Below are 9,994 nucleotides of genomic sequence, written 5' to 3' on the forward strand. Positions count from 1 at the left end.
GATGTATTTTAAAAATGTATTTTATATTGATGTATATGTTTTAACTGGTTGTAATCCCACCTCGATCCACCTGGGAGAGGCAGGAGAATACAAATAAACTATATTATTATTATTAATTAATAATAATTTGTTTTATTTATATACCGCTATTCCAAAGATCATAGCGGTGAACAGCAAGTAAGCTAATTAGCAAGTAAGCTAATTTGCCCCCAACAGTCTGGGTACTCATTTTAGCGACCTCGGAAGGATGCAAGCCTGAGTCGAGCTTGGGCCCTTTTGCTGGTCTTGAACTCGCAACCTTGTGGTCATGAGTGAATGGCTGCAGTACAGGCATTTAACCACTGCGCCACCAGGGCTCCATTTTATTATTATTATTATTGGACACCATTTTGCTATGTCATTATATTTAATGGGACTTGAGCATCCATGGATTTTGTTATCCACGAGGGATCTTGAAACCAAACCTCAGCGTATAACAAGTGCAACACTGTACACACTTACCTGGGAGTGAGCCTTGCTGAATGAAATGGAACTAAATTCTGAATACATGTATACATGTTAATGCTGTTAATCTTACTTTACTAGCCACAGTAAGCCACAGTCAATTTTAGTCAAAGTATTTTTCCAGATACCTTTGTTATCAAAATGACCTTTCCGAGTTCTTCCATTTATCTTTGCCTGGTACAACTTCTACGAAAGATCTGACTCATTCTGCTGTTGTTTGTAGGCAGTTCTTACAGAGCTCATTGAAGGTGACCATTTAACTTTTCAGTATTCATTATTTTCTTCAGAATGATTACACATGTATGAATGCAAGCTATGACAAACTGCATTGCCCATGTTTATTAACATTTCAGTTCAGTTCATTGAATAGATGCTGAAGAATTCAGAGTCTACAATGAGGGGAAAGGCAAAAATTCAGTATGGAAATTAATGACACATTTGTACCAGTCAATTTGTATGCAGGCTGTGACTGCATGGTACTACACAAGGACCTAATGCAGTTCCTGTCCTAAGCAGCTTATCAATTTCTATGTTTTTTGTTATATGTTATTAACTGTTGTCAAGAAATCCATCTGAGCATTTTAGGCTCCTTGATTCAAAAAGCCCAAGCTTATTTTAAAAGGTGCTGTATTATAGAAGTAGCTATGAAGGGCAAAATATAGTACAAGCATCATAATGATATGGACAAGAGGAAATCCCCACTGTTCATTAGGCAATGAATGTCTGGATAGTGTCCTATTTTTATCAAGTTCAGATCTTATTAGGACCTCAGAACCACATCAACTGACCAGGCTCCAGGACTATAAAGAGAAAGTACTATCAAAATATCAAAACCAAACAAGGTAGACCCCCTGTAAAAAGAATTTCATGCAAAAGTGATGGCTTCATGACCATACTTTACAATACCAGCTATATATGTATAGGTCCTTTGCATTTTGGTAAATATATTATGCAGATATGGTTTAATTGGGCCTTAAGTGAAATGAGGCCCCAATTGCACTGGGCAGAGTCTGCAATGGCCATGGCTGAATTGGGAAGAAACATATTTTCTGATTCCCTGTAGGCTGATTTTCAAATTGCTTTGTGAATATACAGAGAGTTCTGTTTTATAAGAATAGACTCCATTTGGTTTACCATATTACTTATTTCTTAAAGATTTTATTTTAGGAATGTTAATATGAGGCATATGTGCACAAATTTGTATCTCTCCACTGTATGTCTTGCTTATAATTATGAATATATGTGCATTGTCCCCTTCTCCACTTTTTAACAACCACTGAAGAAGGCCATACATTATTTCCTACCAGAAATGTGTTGAGCTATTCCTTGAAATAAAAGCTTTTATTATACATTCAGAAATTCTGTCTCTTCTTCTCATCAAACATATTCATTATGCTCATTACAAGATCTAATGATATAACCCACAAAATTAGAAGTTAATTCATTTGCTCATGCTTCAATACCTTACAAGGTAACCTCTGCCAGTGGACTTCTGTCTTTTTCATGGGGCTAACAGGATAATCCATCCAAGGAATAAATTGACATATCTGAGGCAATATGTACATAAGAATCAGTAGTGGATCACTTTGGTATCCCAGTACACTGTATCACTGAGCTTAAACTGGGCATTTGTGGACCCAAAACAACTTTAAAGGAAGATCACCAAAAGTGTAAATTGGGATAATGCTTTCTTAGTTGGTTTTGTGTATGGCTAGATCTTTGGAAACACTGAAACTTCCTCCCTTGTACTTGGTCAAGCCACTGGTCCATACACCCATGCTGAATTGGAGCAGCTCTTCAAGGTTTCAGGCATCTCTCCCCCCCCCCCCAAGTCCTACATGGAGATCCATGCTATTCCCATCCAAAAACTAACAAGGCCCAACACTGTTTATCTACTTAGATTGGGTTGGGGATGTTCAGGGTGGTGCGTTGGTACTGGGAGTTACACCTGCAACAAACACCCCTTACCTCAAGCCTCAAGATTGCACACCATGTATTTGAGAAAATGAGATATACGGCCTTGAAAGCTTGTACTATAATAAATCTAGTTGTCTTAGGAAAGTAGCACACTGCAAAATTAATGTGGTTTGACATCACTTTCACTCTCATGGCTCCCTCCTATGGAATGCTGGGATTTCCAGTCTGTTTTGGCAAGAGAGCTCTCTGACAAAGATGGCTAAATACCTCACAGAATTACAGTTCGTAGCATTCCATACCATTGAGCCATGGCAGTTAAAGCAGTGTCAAACTGCATTAATTATGCAGTGTAAATGCAGCCTTAAAAGTTCTACACGTCTCTGTTATTTTACTATAACAGACCAACAAAGCTACCCCTTTGTAACCTTTACACAACTGCTCCTTTTGTAAGCTTAAGTGTTACATCAAACACACAAGATTTTGGAAAGAAGTGTGGTAAAAGACTTGCCTAAATCCATCAGATCTTGTTAGTCCCATCTAAAGTAAAGCAATTAAATCAGTAGAATTTATAGGAGTGTTGACTACTCTTGTTCTTTCTGATCCATTGATCCCATTCTAGTTGGGACTAACAATTTGATTTATAACTTGGATAAGTTAGGGTGTCCAGACAACCTCCTTTTCCAGGAAACGTCCTACATTTCCACCTTCCGTCCAGGAGGAATTTCAAAATGTTCTCCACTTTGAGCATGACTAAGAGGCATACATTTATATGAGTGTTTTTAGTTTTATTTTGTAATGTCCTTCATTTTGCGATGTCCATACTATGGGACAAAATTATCTACTTGAATTATCCATGTATCGAAAAGCATGAACAAGGAGCCAGGGCATAAGTTAATGTGATCTCTTATTCCATCATCACCAGGAAAATATCTCATCTTGTACTCTGTTCTATACTTTGATTACTGCCATCTCATGATCAACAGAACTGAATACCTCTCCAAGACCCAGTAGCATCAATAGGATACAATTACCTTTATTATCTTTTAAGTAAACACAATCATATATATTCAAAATGTACTGTTATTTATACACAGAAAACTGTGTTCATATGCAGGCTTATTAATTTGTTAATAAATAATATTTATAAATTAATAAAATGGCAGCTAAGATTAATTCTTGAATTGTACATTGCTGACTAACATAGCATTTAAATCTTCTTTTTTAAAGTCACCATGTGAGGTTAAAGAGCTCTACTGATAAAAAATGTCAACACTGATGAAAGAATTTTGTATATCTATGGCGGTTAAAGGAGGGCTTTGGCACACAGGCGCCAGAATCAATAGCTGAACATAATTATCCCTGGAAAGATGTGCAGCATGCATTTTTAATAATCTGCTTCTGGAAAGTTTAGAATAGTTAGCAAATTAGTCTGTAAAGAGTTTGATAATGTACAGAAAATCAGTCCCCTTTTATACTTCTGAAGACATTCCAGGAAGTCCTCAAAATATTCTAAACTTTCCAGAAGCAGATTATTAAAAGTGCATACTCCACATCTTTCCAGGGATAACTACTTTTGTACTTTGAACATAGTTTGCAGCAACTGAAGGAAGCTGAGGACAATGGAGGAAAGTGAGAGGAAGAGAAACTGGGACTTTTTAAAAGCAGCTGAAAAAGTAGGATGATGGAGAATTAATCAGGACTGTCCCTGCCAAATCATGACACTTGGAGGCTGTGATACTTTTGATTTTATCTCTCAGTATCTCTTACCATTGACTATGTTGGCTGGGGTTTCTAGGCTTCTGTGAACTTCCAAATATCTGGAATACTAAAGGCAATGACACTATAAGATTCATATGGTTTTGGAGTATGCAGATTAAACATAAAAATAGTGCAATAATACAGTTTTTACATCAGATCTTGATCCAAATATATCTAAAGAGTTGCAGTACAATTCAAATTTCAAGTAGCAAGCAAGGACAGCATTCCTCTATGGTTCTATATATATGTTGCTCTGAACTCGGAATTAACCATAGACTCTGGGGAGGAAAATAAAGCAAAGTGGTTTTTGCAAGAATTCATTTATTTCTGACTACCAAATAATGTAGGCAGTACTAGAAGGGTCGTGAAGTACTGTAATACAGAACGAAACAATAAATGTTTTATGCAGTTTGATTTGCTGACAAGATACATTTCTTCGTAAAGTATCATTTAAAGAGTTGTCCCTGATGACAGAAGTACTGAAATGCCCATAGGTATGATGGCATGTATGTGGATAAAGGGGCTGTATATTGCAAAGGTTCTTGGATATATGGTCTCAGACTCTATGCCACGGGATGCGTCTCTGCTCAGTTTGCACTCAGTGAACAGGAATGGCTTTGCAGGGCATTCTGGCTTTTTACTATTTCCTGTAAAATTAAGAAATATCAAAACAGATTTTTTTAAACAAAAGCAAGAGGAAAAAAATAGAAATCCACCTTGCATCATTTTCTAAAAGATATATGTTTTAGAAAAGGGGAAATGTTTTATTTATCTCTCTTTACTAATCCAATCACTGTTTCTTTCATTGCAGTATATACGACTTTCCCACAAGAATATAAGCAAGAGAGAAAAAGAAGCAAGACAGAAATGGTTTTAAATAGAGAGAAGTATGTCATGATATCCTGGAAAAACATTGTAGTGAAATAGGTCAACCTACAGTGGATGAACAGACATATATCCTCTTCTATCTACGGTATGTTCAGAATTAATGTCTGACAAAATTAACTAGAAGACAAAATCAGTGAAACAAATTCTTTCCAGTTAATTAACTGTCCTTTTATTTCTAGCATTTTTGTAAAAAAGTAAGCAAAAAAGTAGAAGGAAAAGCAGTAGCGTTAAAAAGATCCATTATTTCCACAGTAATGAACCTGTGGGATAACATAAATTGCATGTCAATAATTTTGAGAGAGAATGTGTATCAAAATTCCTATTCATATGGTGAGTGGCAGAAGATAAATTCTGAAGATGGACAAATGAATAACAAGTGAATTCAAGTTCCAGGCCCAGGGGAAGTGTAACAAGGGTATTAAAGAAACTTGCAGTTGTCACCTCAGAGCTTCTGTCTATAACTCAGAATTTTTGGAGGAGATACCACACAATATTAGAGGAATGTAAATGTTGTGTCCATCTTCAAAAAGGGTGGGGGGGATGAGGACCTGAGTAACCATGAGTAACTATGAGTAGACAAGTGTTTATAGACTTGAGTCTACTTCTTGAGATGCAAGATCTCATTGCATACAAATTTGATGATGGCATGAAATCAGGAGTCGCTAATACTCCAAGGGACACAATCAGGATTCAAAATGACCTAACAGATTGGAAAACTGTGCCAAATTTTAAAAAATAAAATATATTGAATTTCAACAGGGATAAGTGTAAACTACTGCCTCAGGCAGGAAAAATGAAATGCATAAATATAGCCTGAGTTGCCCATGATTTGATAGCAGTACATGTAAAAAGGATCTTCCTGGATGTAATAGATAATGTAATCTATACATTATCTTATAAAGGTTTTCCCTCAAGTCATAGCTCACCAAATCAAATCATAGTCTGCGTCCACATCTTTTGCCCATTGTTCCATTTTGAATCGGGGAACCAATAATTTGAGCCCATTTCACAATACAATCATTTATCTGTTTTCCTTTGGTTTCAAATCTCAACAACTGTTTATAGGTTTTAGCAATCAAATGTTCATCGTCAGTACATACTTGAACATCAACTCAGATTTCATTTTTATCAAGTTTTATCCATTTTAAATCTTTCAAATTATTGAAAGATTATTTCAAATAATCTTTCAAATAATGATCTTTGAAATAAGATGGCAAGAGCTGATTTGAAAGTGGAATTGATCACCTCAGAAGATACTCTCATTTTTTGGAGATGTCTAAATAGAGGCTGGATGGCCAACTATCAAAAGTGCTTTAACTGGGGATTTCTGCAGTAACCTACTGTACATAAACGTTTGGACCCCCCCCAACTCTGTGACGTGATGCTTTCATGAATTTTCTAATTAGGATGGATAAGACAGGAATTTAATTAATTCTTACATTTCATTCTCTTCTATCAATCTTCTTTTACTATTAAATTGCTATAACCCAAATACACAACATAATAGAATAATATAATAGACAAATAATAGTTAGTCTATTATATTTGTGTTTGAGAACTTGTCCACATAGGGTTTCAGCCTCTGGTGGTGCTTTGAGTGCTGGAAAGTAGTTTTGAATGATGAATTGTGAGAAGTGTCTGGTCATTCTTGATGTGTGTCTGAGTCCACCATAACTAAAAGAACGTAAAACCTAGACACTGAAACTTGGCTTGGATAGTAAAAGAATCCTACACAGGTGTGTGTGCATACATGTGTATGTGTCTTCAAGTTGCCTGTCAACTTATGGCAACCTCCTGAATTTCATTGGGTTTTCTGAGGCAATGAATATACAAAGGTGGTTTCGCCAGTTTCTTCCTCTGAAATATGGCCTACAGCACCTGGTACTCATTGGCAGTTTTCCATCCAAGTACTAACTGTGGCTGACCCTGCTCAACTTCCAAGTTCAGGCAGGATCTGGTACCTTGGTCACACATTGTGTATCTCAGGGTTATACTTTTTGAAAACTGATTGTTTAGTTTAGTGTGTTAAAATCTCACTAGTCTTCAGTACTAACTTTATTCACTAGGTGGTATACGTTACTAACCTTTCCTAGAGATTAAACTAGTGCAAGATCTGGCATAATAATTTCTCCACAGGATCCCTAGGTGGTCTCCGGGGCCTCCCAATTCTTCAGGGAGTTCAAAGAGAGAAGGGGTAGGGGAGACCGTGTGCTGCTTTTGCTCTGTAAGGGGATGTGATGAAGGTGAGCAGAGGGAAAGGCTAAATGAAAGAACGCCACAGTAGACTGAGAGGAAGACAAACAAGAATTTTAACAGAAAGGGGAAAAAGGAATAGCAGCAAAATTGCTCAGTGGTGTTGCATTATAAGGACGTCCTAACCCTTGTGAGGCTGGATATTTCTGGTAGTACAAGATAATGTTAAGGTAGTGATGCTAACTGGACATCCCAATTAAATAAATGTAAATTCTGATAAAATTTCTGCCACTTTCTTGTTCCATATTCAGTCACAGATTAGAAATTCTGTTCTGCTCGTAAATCATTATTTGAAGAGCACAGAAAATCCCATCATTTCACCATCCGTTAATAAATCTGAGTTTATGTTACAATACAGAAGCCAAGCTGAGGGCATTGGAGTATTCCAAAGGGTGTCAGCAATGAAGTCTCAAGACCTTTTTAATGCAAAGGTAGAACAGGGCTACTATGATCTATTGGATATAAGGACACTTAATTACAGTATTTGGAGTCTTATCAAACTTTACAGTAGATGATGAAGACACTGAAATAAAGATTTTCTATACCTCAGGTCAGCCATCAACTAAAATGGTGACTGTAGTTAAAAACAAACAAACCAGCAGAAGACTAGGACTTGGGAAGGCAGCTAGGAAGAAGCTAGAGTAGATCCTCAAGTGTAAAGATATACTGTAACTGATTACCAAGGTCAGGATTATCCACAACAAAACATTTCCAATTTGTGTGTATAATTCTGAAAGCTAGTGAAGAAAGCTGATCGGAAGAGAATCAACTCATATGATATGTGGTGCTGGAGAAGAATTATATGTATACCATGGACTGCCAAAAACAAACCAAATCTAAAACTTCCCTAGAAGCCAAAATGACTAAACTGAGACTGTGGGTGCATAGACTGCTTAAAAAGTCCAGAAAAGCCCAGATTTTGTTCCTGTTCTCTTTTGTTTCGGAGAATCATACACAGTTTGTTTATCCCAGAATATTTTCTGTCAGCTTCTGCTTCAACCCAAGACTTTTTGCATCAACTCCCCAGCTTGGCTTATTTTAGCCCTGTATAAAATCAGAAAGAACAGGAATAAAATCTGGGAGTTTTCCATCAGTTTCAAAGCACCATATCATATTCATATCATGAGATGACATGAATGATTGGAAAAGACAGTAATGCTTGGTAAGGGAAAAGGCAGTAGGGAAAGAGGAAGACTGCATTACCGATGGATAGACTCAGGAGCATATCATTTGGTTTATTAATTTGGTTTACCTCTCCTTGTTTAAATTTCAATTTGTGCTGCATTCTGATCTTATCAGAAGGTTTTTGCTGAAGACTTTGCCGCCCAAATATAGGCCAGGTGCATCACCACTTCCAGGAGCCCTCTTTTTAGATCTGGGAGTTTTCTGGCTTAAGAAATTGGCACCAGAGCACTCCTGGAAGCAGGGATGCACCAGGGCTGTATTCGGGCGGCAAATTCAATGGCAGAAACCTTCTAATAAGATCAGGAAGCAGCCTGAAATGAAATTTAAACTGGGAGAGGTAAGATGAATTAATAAACCAAGCGATAAGCTCCTAAATCAAGAAAGCCATGGCCCTGAAGAGACTTGCAAGACCTGAACAGGGCTGTTGATGACAGGGGACTAGGATCCAAAACACACTACATAAATATAGTGTGCCTGTGTTTTACGCGGGTGCGCCATACACGGCTTTCAGCATACGCTGCAAGCCACACCAGAAGAGCCCCTTGCGCACCCCAGAAGAACTAATGGGGTGTGAGCCCCATTACAGTGGTACCTCGGGATACGAAATACCCAGGTTACGAATTTTTCGGGATACGAAAAAATCCCATAGGGATTTATTGTTTCGGGTTACGAAAGTTTTTTCGGGTTATGAAAAAACTCCGGCGCTATTTTAAATGGAGCCCATTAGCGCCTATGGGTTTTCGGCTTACGAAGGCTTTTCGGGTTACGAAAGCGGCCGCGGAACGAATTATTTTCGTAACCCGAGGCACCACTGTACTTCCAATGTGGCACCAGCATATGCTGATTTCCCCTTATGCGGAGGGATCCGGAATGGATCCCCACATAAGGGGAGGGCCCAGTGTAATCCAGTTTGAGACATTTTTAACTGCCCTGGCTCAGTGCTTGGGAATCCTGGGAATTGTAGTTTATCATGGCACCAGAGCTCTTTGACAGAGAAGGCTAAATGTCTCACGAAACTACCATTCCCAGAATTCCCTAGCATTGAGCCAGGGCAGTTAAAGTGGCTCAAAATGGATTATTTCTGCAGTGTGTCCTGGACTTGTGTAAAAGTCTTTCCTTATTACACAAATCTGTAGAATCAGTATTGTAGCCCCTTTGAGACTAACTGAAGGACAGAGGTTGGCAGCATGAATTTTCGGAGAATAAAGTCTACTTCCTCAGATGCATATGGCTGAGGAAGTACACAGAAGCCTAGGAAAGCTCATGCTGCCAACTTGTTTCTTTCAGTTAGTCTCAAAGTGGCCACAAGATCCCTCTACAGTACAGTATAGTATTTATTTATTATATTGTACTGATACCCCGCTCTTTAGAAACGCTCTCATCGGAGGGGGGCCTCTTGTGAGGGGGAAACTACTAGTTGTGAGGAAAAACAACCTGTTGTGAGGGGGAAACTACTAGTTGTGAGGAAAAACAACCTGTTGTGAGGGGG

The 9,994-nt window shown here is 37.9% G+C and overlaps 1 long non-coding RNA gene across 1 annotated transcript in view; it reads right to left on the reverse strand.

Moving 5' to 3' along the window:
- Positions 1-645: 645 nt before the first annotated feature.
- LOC121919411 overlaps positions 646-9,994 on the reverse strand; it is a 10,165-nt gene continuing 816 nt past the window's right edge. Inside the window, exons 2-3 of the long non-coding RNA XR_006101471.1 lie at positions 4,189-4,246; positions 646-893 (exon numbers count right to left, since the gene is read on the reverse strand). This is a non-coding gene — a long non-coding RNA (uncharacterized LOC121919411). The remainder of the gene's footprint in view (positions 894-4,188; positions 4,247-9,994) is intronic.

This window comes from Sceloporus undulatus, chromosome 1 (genome assembly GCF_019175285.1).
Source record: "Sceloporus undulatus isolate JIND9_A2432 ecotype Alabama chromosome 1, SceUnd_v1.1, whole genome shotgun sequence".
Lineage (NCBI taxonomy): Eukaryota > Metazoa > Chordata > Lepidosauria > Squamata > Phrynosomatidae > Sceloporus > Sceloporus undulatus.